Source organism: Tetrao urogallus, assembly GCF_951394365.1.
Source record: "Tetrao urogallus genome assembly, chromosome: 21".
NCBI classification, from domain to species: domain Eukaryota; kingdom Metazoa; phylum Chordata; class Aves; order Galliformes; family Phasianidae; genus Tetrao; species Tetrao urogallus.
In genome coordinates, this window is record NC_136834.1 from 764,720 (window position 1) to 780,108 (window position 15,389).

Consider the following 15,389-nt stretch of genomic DNA (forward strand, 5'->3'; position numbering starts at 1 on the left):
AGCACCGTCCAGTGGTTCTTCAACCACACCAATTAATGAGGGAGGTGGGTTTGTTCATCCTCGTGCGTTAATTGGTGGCACTTAGGGTTAAGCTGGCACCTGCTTTCTGCACCACTGTCACAACCCAGCGCCCACAGGCAGGCGAGGTGCTGCAGCGTGTGCAGGTGCTGCAGCCCCCAGTGCCATGGTGTGCAAACCCTGTGTTCTGGGATCAGCTGCTTTATTTATTATTTTTAACACCCAGCCCAAGGGGTGGTGGTGGCAGGAGCGCTGAATATCAGTTGCAGAGAGCAGAGTGAGTCCCTGGGAGATGGGCTCTGTAACCTTTTGTAATGAAGGGGTTGGCTGGCTAATGGAGAGGGCTCGGTCACCTCTCCAGCAGCACTTAATGCCTCTAATCCGCCTGCAGTCCGCTGCCTTGTTGCTGAGAGTCCCAGTGCTTCCTCATGCCCTGTGCTAAAGCAGTAATTGCTTCTCTTGCATCTCCAGCCAGCTATAGCACACGGCTTCCACTTTGCCTCCCCTACTCCGTTTGTGATTCCTCCAAGCAGGAAATGCATCCTGCCTTCTAATCAGGCTCAGGCACACCTGGTGAACTGAGCTGGCACTAACGAGGCGTGTGGGCATGGTGTACCACCATTGGATCGCTGTTTTCAAAGGGAACGGGGCTGGAGAGCCCCCGTGGGTCACAGTATTTGTCATGAAGCCTGTTCTGGTGTTCTCTGTGCTTCCCAGAGCCTCTTGTAAACAAGGTGGGGAGGGGACAGGTGGGATGGCCTGGTGCGCATTCCCCTTATGAGCATGAGATAGATGCCAATAAATGTGTTATTTCTCTTATTTTTCAGGTAGATGGGAGCTTCACCCCTCAGCTTGTTGTGAGAGATGGAGGCGTCCTCCAAGAGACGGAGCTTGCTCTCCTCCTGGCTGCAGTCAGGTGAGCAGAGCCGTGCCGTGGGATTCCAGCTGCCTGCAGAGATAATCCCTGCCCCTCTAGCAGTGCCCAGCCTGCTGTCAGGCATGGCCATGCCTCTCTCTGACATGCAAATCCTCCTATTTTTTTACCCACGGAAGCCGTGGCCATATGCCACCACTCCACAGCATCGCTCTCCTTGGCACATTCACCCACTGCACATCGAACCCGACGTCGTTTGCTCTCAGAGCATCCCCCGGTTGCTGCTATTCAGTCTGGTGACACAGGAGCTTCTTGCAGCCTGCTCACAGATCACAGTGGATTTGGCCATACACAGGAGTAGGTCAGGGGATCCTTGCGGTGCACGCAGAGCTTCCATTTATCAACACGACGTTTCCCTTGCAGCAAGATGGGTTTCTGTTAGCAGTGCGATCTCTCTGCGGCTCCTCTCTCCCTGGCTAACCCAGATAATCCTCTGCTATCTGCCACATCTCTGTGGGTCTGTTGAACGCATGCAGTGCTGCTGTCCTTGCACACAGCTGGGGTAGGTTGTGAGATTCTGCACTTCCCCGAGCATGGGATGCTGTCAGGGTTTTATTGGAAGTCCAAACAAATCTGGAACAATGCTTCTGGTGGGGCCTTGGGTGCCGGGTTGGGGCTTTGCGTGGTTGTCATGGCTTGACTTCAGCTCGGGAGGAGAGGGAGAGGGTGTTACCACTGCTGTATCCATTTGGGACCCTCATGTGGTCACTCAGGCTGGGGCACGTAGTGTAATGAGAGCCCAGCTGCACACACCCGGCTTCTCCCTGAGCATCCTTCAGGAAAATCAATGAGGAATAGGATTAGCCATGCTGGTTCAGTGTGCTCGGGGTCTTCTCTTTGGTCCCAAGCTCCAGAGGTGACCATCCTGCTGCTCATGCAAACACTTCTTGCAACAAACAGTCCATCCTCGTGGCCCCCCAGCCGTAGGTCCTGTCCAGTCTCAAGCTTTCCTCTCCCGCAGAAGGAGGCAGTTGAGATTTGTGAGTGTTAGCTTCATTATTCAGCAATTAAAACGTTCCGGCCTCGTTGCGACGCGGGAGTGCATTAATGATTTATAGCAGCATGCTTTGATTCGACGGCACAGGAGTGAACTTTGAGAGCGGTGAATTCTGCTGAAATCCCAAATTCAGATCCCAAAATATTGTCCCTTGTTGGTCTGAGCTTGTCCCAACCCTCCTGTAGCCTTCGTCATCCTGTGCTTCCATGGCTTGGTCAGCCAGCACGGTGGGATGGGTTGGGGTTGGAATGGGTGATCTCAAAGATCTGTTCCAAACTTACTGGCTCTGTGTTTCCATGATGTGGGCAGTGGGCATGTTGGGATGGGTTGGCTATATTCCCATTCACCTTATTCTTCCAATTTCCCCCATTTCCTCCCCCAAATCCCCAGTATCCCCAACCCCCCACCCCATTTTCCCTATTCCTTCCCCTTTCCCCTGTGCCCACCCCATGTCTGGGTGGTTTGGATATCCCCAAAGAGGAGACCCCAAGGAGGAGAAGGTGGGAGATGTGGGGGTGATTATGGGGGAATGTGGGAAGCAGTTTAGGGTAAAAAGTGGGGGGCGTGGGGTGGTGTTGGAGTGTCTTTATTGATTTAACTGAGATTAGAGGTCCCTGTAGCCCAAAGGTGGGGTGCTGATCCATAACCTCACATGACCCATAACCTGAAATGACCCCATAACCCTGTGCGACCCCGTGTGACCCATAACCCCACTGATGCCCCCTGAACACCCCATAACTCTGTGACCTCTGGCCCCATGTCACCTCTGACCATGTCATATAACTCCGTCGTTCTGTATGACCCTATAACTGTGACCTATAACCCCATCTGACCCCACGAATCCATGTGACCCCATAACCCCATGTAACCCCATAATTCTGTGACCCTGCATGACCCTCACATGATCTATAACCCCATGTCTTGACCTCACTGTGGCCATATAACCAGCTCTGTTTGGGGTAAAAGTAATTCCTCCTAGGTATGGGTCTGCCCTGTAGTGCCCCATAGCTGCCCCATAGAAGCCATGAAATGGATACCATGGGGTCTGGGCTGTGGGGCAGGGGGCTGTAGGAGCAGTTATGGGGCAGTTGCAGGATACTTCTAGGGCAAGCACGATTTGTTTATGGGGTAGCTGTGGGGCGCTGTGTACCGTATAATGGCTGCTGTCACCCTATAGGAGTTGGGGGGTGAACTTCTGGGTTATAGGGCAGTTACAGGACACCTGTAGGAGGGTTGCAGGGGTGCTGTGGGGCAGCTATGGAGCAGACCCTCATCTAGGAGGGGCTGATGCTCCCCCACCTGCAGCTAGTGGTGGAACTGCTGCTGACCATGGGCTACAGACCCATTGGCTGTTATAGGGTAGCTCTGGGGTGGATATGGAGCAGGCCGACACCTAGGATGGGCTGACATTCCCCTCATGGAGCTGCTGATAGAGCTGCTGCTGACTGTGAGCCGTGGGCAGTTATGGGGCCATTGTAAGTGGATTATGGGACAGCTCTGGGGCAGGTTGTGGGACAGCTATGGGGCAGGATGTTACCCAGCAAGGGCTGTTTCTGCCATGCATGCAGCTGGTGTGGGACTGTACTGATTGTGAGACCCTATAGCCCCCCCAACCCCATATTGCCCCGATTCTGATTCTGTGGTGCAACTGAGGATCTGTGCCTTCCAGCCCCCCCTCACTGGGGGGACCTATGGGACCCTCCAGGACTCCATAAAACCTCCTAGGACTCCCATAGCTACCTATAGAGTCTCATAATGCCATGTATTCTCCTCCCCTCTCCCCCTTCCTGTAGACTTCCATAACCCACCCATAACTCCCCACAGACCCGTCAGGACCCATGTAACTGCCCTATACCTCCACAGGATTCACCCTCAAGACCCTGATAATCCCTCCCAGGACTCCCTAGTAGTCCCTATAGTAGACCCCTATACTTCCCCCAGAGCCCCTCATCCCCCCATACTCCTCCCTGACCTCCACGTTGCCTCCCAGACCCTCTACAACTGCACCATGGTGCAGCTGGGGATCTGCGCCTTCCAATTGCACTGTGGGAATTGGACCACGTATCTCCCCATAGGATCCCCATATCCCCCCCAGTACCCCATAGCCATTCTGCAGCTGCCCCACAGCCCTGCAGCAGACCACCTAGAACTCCCCCAGGTTCCCCATATTTCCCCCCCAAGGCCCCTGTGGCTTCCCTGTAGCCCCTCAAGGACCCCCCTGGAACCCAATAGACCTCCCCCATAGCCATCCTAGCACCTCACAGAGACCCACAGTCCCTGTAGGGCATCCAGCCCCCAGCAGGGGGTTGGAGCTGGATGATCTTTAAGGTCCCTTCCACCCCAAACACACAGCCCCGACACAGCCCATAGCCCATCTGGTGGAAAGAACACAGCCACAGTGGGGAACGGGGAATTTCCCAGGGCTGGGGACAAAAGGGTGGATGAGGACTGCAGACACCCGCATTGTGAATAGGGCTGAGGCACCAGAGGAAAGTGTATCTTTAAAAAGCGGATTATCTGGTTAAACAGAGGGCAGGGGGCTGGGCCAGGAGATAATGGGGTGTCTGTGACAGCTTTATTAGGAAGTGCCTAACGTCGGAGCGATTTCATGGCGGGGCTCAGAGTGACGAGTGGCTCCGGGAGCGCTCCGGTGACGCTGTCAGATGGGCTTAGGGACAACCGGCCCCTCTCTTTGCTGCAGGAGACAAAGGGAACAGCAGGGACCCGCAGCCCGCCGCCTGCCTCGAGTCCCTGCAGAGGGTGGGATCTGCTCTCTTTGCCTTTTTTGCAGTTTTCCTCGCGCCATCCCTTGCATTGCCATCTTCTTTGAGGATGTAATGCGTGCAGGGCATCTATGGGACCGTAGATATGTGGGTTGGAGGGACCTCAAAGGTCATGGAACCTTGGGGTGGTGGGGTTGGAAAGGGCATCAAAGACCATCCCAATCAGCTCTCATGGCGCTTAGGGTGGGATTGACAGCCGCTCCAGTGCCCCAAGCAGCTCCTGTCACCTGGGCTCCCTGCAAGAAGGGGACAAGCCCTCGGGGCAGTGAAGGTGTCCCGTCCTTGGCCCCACTGCGTGGCTTCCCCTGGTGCCCTGACCTCTGTCCTTCACCAGCGCTGGCACTCAGATCTGTGACTGTGGGGTCTGAGGTGACGTGCTACCCCGTTCCTGGCCACGACCCCAAGCTGACCGTGGCAGTGATACTGCATTGCCTCTCCAGAATGCACCGAACCACCAAAAAGGGATCTGAAGCCACTTGTGTAGGCGTGCAGGGTCAGCACGGAGCTTCCCGTGCACAGATTTTGATGCACGAGCCTCAAATTGGCCATTTTCCCCCAAACCTGCCGTTTCCCCCCGCCCACCCCACAGCCCTTCCCTTCCTGCACCCAAATCCCACCGCCCTCGGTTTCAACTTTTCCCCTCTCTCCTTCCCCCCCTCTGTAACAAATCGCCGAAAAGAGGGACGAGAAGAGGCTCCAATGACAGATGGAGCTGCTGCTGTCATCTCTCTTAACTGTCACCGAGAAAATCACACGGCGGCCACTGAAATTCAAATTAGAGTTTCGCTGAAGCTGCTAAAACTCATCAAAAGATATCTTTGAAGTCCACTGGCAGGCCGGTCATTTCTTTTAAATTAGTCCCTGTTGAAAATGAAATTGCAGGGACTTGGTGTATTAGCATACGGGAGTGCGAGAGACGGCACAATGCTGCCTTTCCGGGGAGCAGAGGCAGTTTGCTCCCGCACAAAGACCGTGCTCTGATTGCATTAGGATCAATGAAAGGGTCATTTCAAAGCTTCCCATTAACTGGGCTGGGCTGATGCTCAGGGGGAAGGCAGAGCTGTCCTCACGTCCCCGTGCCCTACAAGCCAACCTCCTGGCTGTGCATTGGGAGCCCATTGTGAGCCCATGTTAACGAGGAGCTGCCTCGTTAGTGGAGCTGGTTTGATGATGATGAGGGAGGTCCGTCTAGCTTGGCCGAGGAGCAGTGGCTGGCTGCAGTGGGGTGGTGGCCAGTGGCCCCAGGAAGGGTTGTAGCATAGAATGGTAGAAACATCATAGAGTCATGGAATGGTTGGAGTTGGAAGGGACCCTAAATGCCATCTGGTCCAACCCCCTGCACTGGGCAGGGACACCCACAGCTCCATCAGTGCTCACAGCCCCTCCAGCCTGACCTTGGGTGTCTGCAGGGACGGGGCACCAACCAATGGAGGTGAATGAGCATCTCCTGTTAGCGAATATTTCCCAGCATGACAAAACTGGGTTGATGTCCAGCTCCAGTTCAGCCCAGGTATCTGCCCAAGAATGTTGGCCCTGAGGATGAGTGCTGTCTTCTCTGTTATTCATCTCCGTTCTCCCTTTTCCCTCTCCTCCCCTTCCCCATTGCATGGCACCATTCTGCCCTCCCCAAGGAGCTGAGCACAGTGCTTTGCCTGCTGTGGGCCCTCTCCCAGCCCCACCACCCATCCCTGCGCACCCAGTTTCCCCTGCCTGCCCCAAATCTCTGCAAAGCAGTTTTTCCACACCAGTTGCTAGTGGAATGAGCTATTCCACTCATAACCGAGCTGAGGAGGTGGAACTTTGAGTGGCATCATGTACACTCCTGCATCGTCACACATTTTGCCGTCAGGATCTCACACAGCTCCAAGAGAGGCTCAGGGTGAGTCAGCAGCAGAAGCATTTTCCTCGTGGTCTTGCCTGGCTCCTGGTGCTGGGCTGCATCTCCAAGCCTTGGTCCAACACCTGAGTTTTTGGATGGGATGGGGACCCTGAAGCAGAACCTGAGCATTCCATCGGCATGCAGACAGGTTTGGGCCTTGCGTCCCTGTGCATCACAGGGGGTTGTGATATGGAGTGGAAGGAGGGAATGGGAATGTGTGTGCCATGCATGGACCCAGCAGACACGATGGCCAGCGGGCAGCACACGCTGGGAGGTGAGGCTGCTCTGTTTAGACCTGCTTGCTTTTACTGAGAGAAGATCTCAGCAGTGAGCTCAAAATGAAGGAAATCTGTGGAAGCCTCAATGGGAGACTGCATGGCATGGGGGCATTGATCAGTGGTCATCTCCTCAAGTGGTGACAAGGAGACACTGGTGCTGTTATGAGGTGATCTCTCATGATCCTGCTTACTGAGATCATGGGCCATGCTGCTGCCCATTGGAGTGTCTTTGTGTTGGATGTCCTCAGCTCCAGGCGTCTTCTGGAGAGCTTCTCCTCAACTAGGGGTTTTATGGCCTTGAAATCCTCCTCCTCTGTCATGGGCTGTTGCTAGCAGAGAGCAGAGAGGTTTTATTATAGGGATAGGAAGGGAGAAAGGGCATCTCTCCAACAGTTTGCTCAAAAAAGGGTTTGTTGCAGCAGCCAAACAGTGTCAGTAGTTTTCTTGGTGTTCATGGAAAGGTTTAACATCCTTTAGGGTCTGGCACCAGCCTCGGTGTAGTGGTGATGAACCCATGCCCCACAGGGCAGAAATTGAATGACTGCCCCATAAATGCTAATGCAGAACTAGAAAATGAAGATCACTTTAATGGTACCCAGGAAAGGAGCGGTCGTCTCTTGGGGGATTAATGGCAGAGCAACTCAGTGCTGGGCAGAGGGAACCACGTGCCCACCTCTCCCTGACGCGTGAAGGATGGCTGTGCTCCTGGAGCTGCATGTCTCCTCAGGCTGAGTTCCTGGAGTGCAATCTGGCAGCACTGCTGGGCTCTGCCGTCCTGCTCAGCACTGTGTGAGTAAGGGGGCAGGTGAAAAAGTGCATAGGTCTTATTTTCCCTTTGCAGAGAGAAATGCATTGCCCATTGACAGGAGAAAGCGGGCTGTTGAAGAGCTTGATGTTGAAGGTAAAGGCGAATCATAGGGAGGAAGTCATTGAGGCTAGAAAAGACCAGTAAGATGAGTCCTACCATCAACCCATCACCTATGGCCACTGCACATGCTGGGTCACTGCTTTCCTTCCAGAAGCAGCTATATATATATATATATATATATCCACATAGCAGAAATAGCACCCAAATACTTCCACCAGTGGTTGGAGGATCTCCCTACCCACAGTTGGTTCCACATGGGCCAAATGGGCAATGCTCAGATGAGCCCTTTTCCATTGTGCTGACAGAATGCAACCATGGCTCCCACTCTTGACATCTCCAGGACCACCCTTCCCCAGATGGGCCATCAGTGTGCCTTGTCTCACTTCCATTGCTGGTGGGCCCCAAAATAAAGGGCAGGTCCTACAGTGCCCTAGAAAAAGAGCTGACCTCACGTTAGAGATGCAGCCATCCAGAGGGCAAGTGAGTGGAAAAGCTGTAACATGAGGAACTGTGAGGGAGTTTTCCATCTCAGAGTACTGGGAAATGTACCAGAAGTGGAACCAATGCTTATCTGTCAGTCACACAATCAGACTTTAAATCTCCTGTCTTTTAGCTTAAAACCATTTCTGTCAAAGCACAGCCCAGCTCTAAAGGAAGAGATCCTGAACTTTTGCTTTCTGACAACATCCAGAGCGGTCACTTTCAAAATGTGGAGACTTATGAATCCCTATTTGTTTTTCATAGAGGTGTGTTTGTCCAAGCCAGCCATTTCACACTGACAGCTTTGAGATCAACAAATCCTATGAAAAAATTCATTGTGGCCTCAGCCATCCTCCTCCCCCATCCACCCATCCATTTATCCACCCTCCCACCCATCCTCCAATAGCCTTCATGCCACGGAATACCTCGAAGCTCACCCGGATCTCCAGTTATGCCATCATCTTCTTCTTCTCCCACTTCCTCAGCCATCTTTCTGTTCTGCGGTAGTACAGCAGGCATTGCTGAGTGCAACCCCAACCCCAAGCCCCGCTGTCCTTGCTAGGGATGGAGGCCTCGGTGGCCTTTGGTGTGGCCAACATGTGCACAGACTGCTAATGCCAGAACCCCTTCCCATGAATCCATCCCTCAAGCAGTGACGGGGCTGATTGATATGGGGGCTGCTCTTTAGCAGTCCCTGGCAGGGAGCAGCAGCCCTCCTGGTGCTATCTGCCAGGCAGGCAGCTACTTGTCTGCAGGATGGATGAGGGGACAGATTGACGACGGGTGGCTCTTCCACCTACACGTACAGACTGCTGCCATGGCCACGGCAGGGCAGGCTGCAAATGGATGGGGACGAGGCGCAGAGAATGGCTCACACGCTGCGAGTGTGCAGGTTTGTACTCATGTCTGTGCAACTCGGGGCTGTGCTGGAGGGTAGCATGGCCCCTGTATGGCTCTCTGACCCTGAGATCCCACTCCAGGGCAGAGTGGGACACAGTAAGGAGCAGCACAATGCCACCAGCATCCATGCGGTTGTGTGTGGCAACACCGCCATCAGCAGCAGATGGGAAGCAGGGTGTAGGCAGCGCCGTGGGGCTGGAAGCAGGGAAGGGTTTAATTCAGCAGCCTGGGTTTAAATTGGCTTATTCTGGCTTGTTGCAGAATCCAAGCCAACAAATGCCTTACGATAAACCAAAGCCACAGCCACCGCAGCTACCAACCAGGCTTCGCCTGCATCAGCCTGGCTGAATTCTGCATCCCCACGAAAAGTCCTCTGGGGAGGTGCAACTTGTTCTCTGCATACACGGACCATTTAGATGGGATATAAAGAAATATTTTTTTATAATGAGTGGTGAGGCACTTGGCATAGGTTGACCGGGTCAGTGCTGGATCCTCATCCCTGCAGATGCCCAAGGTCAGGCTGGAGGGGCTCTGAGCACTGATTAATTTTTCACTGTTCATTGCAAGGGGCGTTGGACCCTGACGGCCTTTAGGGTCCCTTCCAACTCAAACCATTCAGTGACGGATTCTCTGCACGGTACCCTCGGCGCCCCTGAACCGGCCTCCCACCAGCAGCTCTGTGCTGGCAGCAGCTCCTCCACAGGGCCCGTCACTGTCAGCAGACAACAAAGAGGCTCCGACGTGCTGCTGCTCCTGAGCAGGGACGGGATCTCCCAGGACTGCCTTGGCTGCCTTCCCCAGCTTGTTTGGGTTTTGAGAGCGGTTCTATGAGAATGCTGCCGGCCCAGGAACTTCTTGGCAAACCCTTGGTGCTTTGCTCCAGTAGGACCTCAATTCCCAGCAGCACATGGCCCACTGGGAGCCTGGTCCTGGCCCCATGCCGCAGATCCCAGGCATGAGCACGGGGCAGCACGGCTCATGGACACGCAGAGGTTTGGGCTGGGGAAGAAGAGACACAATCCTGGAGTCATAGAATGGTTTGAGTTGGGAGGACCTCCCTGCAGTGAACAGGGGCACCCACAGCTCCATCGGTGCTCAGAGCCCTGTCCAACATGACCTTGGTTGTCTCCAGGGATGGGGATTCACCACTGCTGCAGGCAACCTGTGCCGGCATCTCACCACTCTTATTGCACGAAACTTCTTCCTTACGTCCTATCTAAACCTCCCCTCTTTTAGTTGGAAACCATTTCCCCCTGTCCCATCACAACAGACCCCACTAAGGAGTCTGTCCCTGTCATTTTGCTGAGATCTGCAGTGGCAAATCCTCTCCCTCAGCTCCTGAATGCTCACCTGGATCCCTCACCAGGCTGGGCCTTGGCCATCACACTTCAGGGAGAACTCTCAGGTCTTCGTGGCCTTCCAACCAGGAGCACCACCACGTCCGGACACTGACGGGGTAATTGCAATATTGTCATGACATGAAGGAGATCAAAGGCTGAGTGCAGGGGAGGTGGCAGCAGTGGTAAGAATGACATGCAGTTTGCATTTAGAAAGCACTTAAGAAGCAATTATCCAGTGCTGGGAGCCCTGGCCAGAGAGTGTGGCTCATGTATTTTAATGCCTATTTCAAAGAGATGAAGATTGGTGCCCAGCGGGAGGGCCGGCAGTCGCAGCAGCTGTGTGCAGTTTGCTCAGGGTCAGGCTGCATTGCAGCGGCCTCACGCAACGCTGTGGGCTCACGGTGCCACGTCCCCCCACCCCTGCATCTCCTGCCCCACTGCAGCACGCTGCGCCCTGCATCTCCTGCCTCGTGGGCGCTATTGGTGGCCAGCAGACTGGATGATCTTCGAGGTCTTTTCCAACCTGGCTCCAAATCCTGCAGCAGATCCCTCTGCAGCTTGGTTCAGTGCTTGGCATGCACCTGTGCACTGTGCAGCAGCCTGTGGATTCCTCCTCTCCTGCCATGCACCAGACCTCGATGCATCAGCGCTGCATTGCTGGGCTGCAGGAGGGGCTGCGTGCTCTGCCCATGGAAAAACTGAGAGTGGGGGTTCCTCCCTGCCCACCTCATCCGTGCTCCATCAGAGCAGGGAACTGCCTTCGAGGCAAGGCCGTGGGATTTAGGCCAAAGTGGAACAGGCTGCGATGACTGAAGATAATCCCGGAGCCGCGGGGATATTCATACTGATCCCAAATCACAGTTCTGATTTCAGTCTAAGCTGTTTGTTTTCTCTTGCTGTCCCCCACGCACAGCAGCACCCACTGCAGTGCTTTCATGCTGAGCTGAAATCAGCTCTGCTGGAGCTTTAGGGCTTTAGGACATCTGTCACCCCTGGATGTGGGCTGTCCTCAGCTCCTCTCTTCTGCTGCGCATAAAATAGTTGCAAAGTCTTTGAGAAAAGTATTTTCTGACCCCACATAGACAGGGTAAAGGCATTACTTTCTTCAGGAAATGGAAGAGCCTGAGAAATGGTGGCCTGGCCAGGACAAGCACTTGCCTTGCTTCCTTAAGGGAAGGCAGGGCCGGAGTAACCATGCAAATAAAGGAGAGAAGAGGACCCAGCTCTCCCATCCAGTGTGCCAAAGCTGTCCTCTACTCTGCTCTGTTTCCTCATTTCTGGTGCACTCAGACCTTCAGCCACTTCGTTTAACAGTCTCTGGAGCAGCCGCATTTTGTTACGAGCAAAGGAAAAAAAAATGGTCTGGAATTCTCCAGGCTCAGAAGTGTCACAGGCATCTCTGCTGCTAAAGACAGCACTGCAAGTGGGCAGGGGAACATAATTTCTACTTCTCTGGTCAGAGCCTTACGCCTCCCCTCTGAGCACCTCCCCACGTCAGTGCACATCCTCAGCAGCACCTTGGCACCAACGCCAGCCTGCAGCCCACCTTCCCTGTTCAAGGTATTGGATGCACTGCAGAGATGAAACAGAGCTTGGGGAAAGCTGGGGGGCAACAACCTCCGCTCACTCTATGGTTGGGGTGCAAATCTCAGGTGTGATCACCACTACTGAGCCATCTGAGCTCCTTCCCTTTGGAATTGGAATATCCCAGATTGGAAGGGACCCATAAGGATCACTGAGTCCTGCTTCCCTACAGTGGACAGAGATGCCTGCAGCTTGATTGGGTGAGCAACAGGTTGCAGTACAAGGGAGGGTGCTAAGGCAGCACTCTTATTTTTGGCACTGGCTGGTTCTGAAGCTTTGATTTCTCCGGTAGCTTTCAGTTGACTCACAGGACAAAAATCCAACACACATTGGGATGCCGGGGAAAAAAAAAAAAAGGAACATATGAAAGGCATAGTTTTAATCTGGGAGCACTGAAAGGAAGAGGGATCTCAGAAGAGCTCATGACTGATCTGAGACTGGAGAGAGAGATGGAGGCAGGGAGGGCTGGTTGCAGAGCTAACTCCAAGCAGAGCGATTAGAATTTGCAAGACAGCAGAAGTCAACCTGTCCAGAATGACAACTTTGAAGGGTGAGTAGCAACGTCGCTTTCATGGACACGGTTGAAAACACTTGACACCACCTGAGTGACCCGTGGCAGAGATGAGAGCAGATCTGAAAGTAGGAATGAAGCCAACGCGGCGCCTGGAAGCTGCATGCACTGTGATAAGCAGTGGAATCAGCGCCCTGCACACTGGAGGAAGGCAGAAATGCAGGAGCACACAAGCACCAGCAGATGCGCAGGGTGGATAACGGGGAAGGTGATCATGTTATTAGCTCAGGTGGTTTCTTCAAAGGAGTGCAGGATAGTGCTGCTGTAGAAGGCAAGTGCTTAAATCTGAAGGCCAAGGTAACTTGCTTTGCTTTAAAGGTGTATATTTCAAAGCAAGCCAGAAATTATCTCATCACCAGGCACTTCTTCGGACAATGGTGGGGGTCAGGGAGGGGGTCGGCTTCTTCTCCCAGGTAACAGCAGTTAGATGAGAGGGAATGGCCTCAGGTTGCACCAGGGGAGGTTCAGGTTGGTTGTGAAGAACAATTTCTTCTCCAAAAAAGTGGTGATGCGTTGGCCCAGACTGCGCAGGGGATGATGGAGTCAACAGCCTGGAGGTGTGCAAGGAGCGTGGAGATGTGGCACTGAGCGATGTGGTCAGTGAGCGTGGTTGAGGTTGGACTGGATGGTCTTAGAGATCTTTTCCAACCATAACAATTATTGGTTATATGAGGATGTGACCCAAGTGTGCCATTGACTGGAGAAGATCCTGTTTCTGCTAGCACATCCCAAGTGCTAAGTCACACGTCCCAGACACAAATGCTGTAACCAGGGGACCAAAGGAACAAAAGATGTTAGGGAATGGGCAGATGATGGGAACCACGGGCACAGAGTCTGCTGCTCTGCTCACCAAGATGTCAGTGATTAAATTGGGGTGAGAAATCCTCAGTGCCAAATTCAATGCCTTAAATCCTCTCCTAGGGCCTGGGTCACCCCGTTACGAAGATGAATGAGCAGACTGATTGTAAGGATGGCTGGGAAGACAAGCGGTCCAAGGGTGCCTAGGTGGGCTGCCATGCCCATTCAGGAGACAATGTCGTGCCTTGCAGGCGGAGCAAGGCTTGGTGGGCCTCTAGCTCTTGATGCCACATGTGAAGTTGGTCAGCACAGCTAAGCTCAGGTGGGCACAGAGCTGCCCAGTAATGCTGTAAGGCCCAACCTTGGCTTTGCCAAAGGACAAGGACCGTGTTGAGGTCACAGGTTGTCCTTTCTAAAATGCTGCTCCGTTTCAGGGGTGAAGGCTGGGTTTTATCTACACCAGATCGCTGGCTTTGAGCCCTTCTCTCCATGTGAAATATAGAGCATGTTCTCCCTGACCCTTGGCCACCTACCCTTGAAACATAGATTATTTTCCTGACGATTTCCAAGTGAATCTGTTAATTAGTTCCTGAGACAGTATTAATTAAATATGAGCTTTTTACACAATTTCAATTTGTTTGTTCATCTTCTGTTGGCCTTTGAACTAACAAAGGTCTTTTCGCTGACCCCGCACATCCCACAGGGAGTTAAATCTCAGTTCAATAAGGTGGAGAGGTGCATGTCTGAAGAAATTAGGCTGCAGTTCTACAAGGTTACCCGAGGTAAGCAGGTTATTTATGACTTCGAATTGTAGCCAGAGCAGAGATCGTTCTTCCTAAACAGTCTTGCATCCAACATCCCACATGAAGGAACACGACTCCTGGGCAGGAGACAGGCTCCAAACTGTGAGCTGGCTGAAGAAGATCGTAGAACCATGGAATCGTGAAATAATTAAGGTTGGAAAAGACCTCTGTGATCACCCCATCCAACCACCCACCTGCTGCCATTACTGCCCACAAAACCACGTCCCTAATAACCAAAACCTTGCCTTGCTGCCATCCTTCACCATTGCCAGCCCCACTTTTGCACATCGGTGGCCTGATCCCAAATTTCTGAAGGCAGTAAAATAACGAAAAGACAGAGGTCACCTCCCTGAAATCACAGCCCCAGCATTCCAAACAGTCTGTGAGCCAAACGGGGTGCCTGGAGCAGCGGGCAGTCGTACTGTCAGCTCATCCCTGCCCAGTGCCCCCTCCTTGCGAAGGGGCAGCCCCGGCTGAGCTCTGAAGTGGCTGTGGGTGTTCCCACGTGTCTCCCTATTGTTCCACCCATCACTCACCCTGTTTCAAATGGAGCTTTGTTTGGTTATTTTGCAGTTTCAAAATTAATTTTGGAGAGCGTCTCATTGTAGGCTTTCAAAAGGATTACGCCCGTGTCTGCCCGGCTCTATAATTAAGTCTCTTTGAGATTTCCACTTCCAGCAGAAACAAAGTGCCTGTAATACAGCTGGCAGTTTGGGCAGCTATCAGTGCGCTCTGCAGTGCAAACCGTGTGCACTGGACAGAGGGGTGAGACTTCAGCCTCTGCTCCCATCTTGGCCTGTCCTTCCTCCGTGGCCGCTGACTCTCAGTGCCACGGGCAGCGACAGGATATTTTTGGCCGCTTTCAAACCCCAGCTCCTGGAGGCGTGCGATTATAACAGCAAAGCCTTTGACCTCGGTGGCCGTGCAGAATGGAGCCACAGGCTAGAAACGGCAAAGCAAAGGAGAGGTAACAAGAGCAGCGAGGTGCAGTTGTGTCTCTCCTGCCATTTTAGCGCCTGCTTAACGGGCTTTTTTTCCTGGCGTGCCTTTGAAGCGCTCGGGCTTAACTATTATTGCATCTCTGCTTTTTCAGACAGCAAAGCTGAAGTTTGAATTGTTTGGGTTGTCTGCAAAGAAATCCAGAGCGGGCTGCCCT